The following is a 494-nucleotide window of genomic DNA, read 5'->3' as shown; positions in this document are numbered from 1 at the left end:
GAGAACGAAAACAGTAGACGACAAGAAAAACATAACATACTTGTAGTGATAATCATCCAGCTGATGGATAGCAAAATGCTAACGTTACATTTTCATCCAATTCTTTGCACATCGCATTGTAACTGGGTTTGGACCACAGCACTGTAATCTTCACGGAAATGCCGCAATAAATAGAACTGTCAGAGTGTCATGAAATATAGTTCGTGAGATTAGCAGTGTCTTGAGTGAAATAAGTTTGATATCTAATGGAACCTACTGTCACCGACCAAATAACAATGGCGGTATTAAGTATGAATTTATTGCGGCAATTTGTATCGACTGGGGAATTACACGACAGACGTTTAGTATGCTGCAGGTCTGGCTGGTCTCAGTCTTGAAACACTGTACAACGACACGGTGTTCTTTGTCTGTTTGTTTGCGTGGTGACGTCTTTTAACTTGAACGATTGGCTTCGTTATCCAACACAAAGAAGGTTTTCCAATAAGCGATGTCGC

Source organism: Penaeus monodon, chromosome 29 (genome assembly GCF_015228065.2).
Source record: "Penaeus monodon isolate SGIC_2016 chromosome 29, NSTDA_Pmon_1, whole genome shotgun sequence".
NCBI classification, from domain to species: Eukaryota; Metazoa; Arthropoda; class Malacostraca; order Decapoda; family Penaeidae; genus Penaeus; species Penaeus monodon.
Note: the sequence above shows the minus strand (reverse complement) of the source record.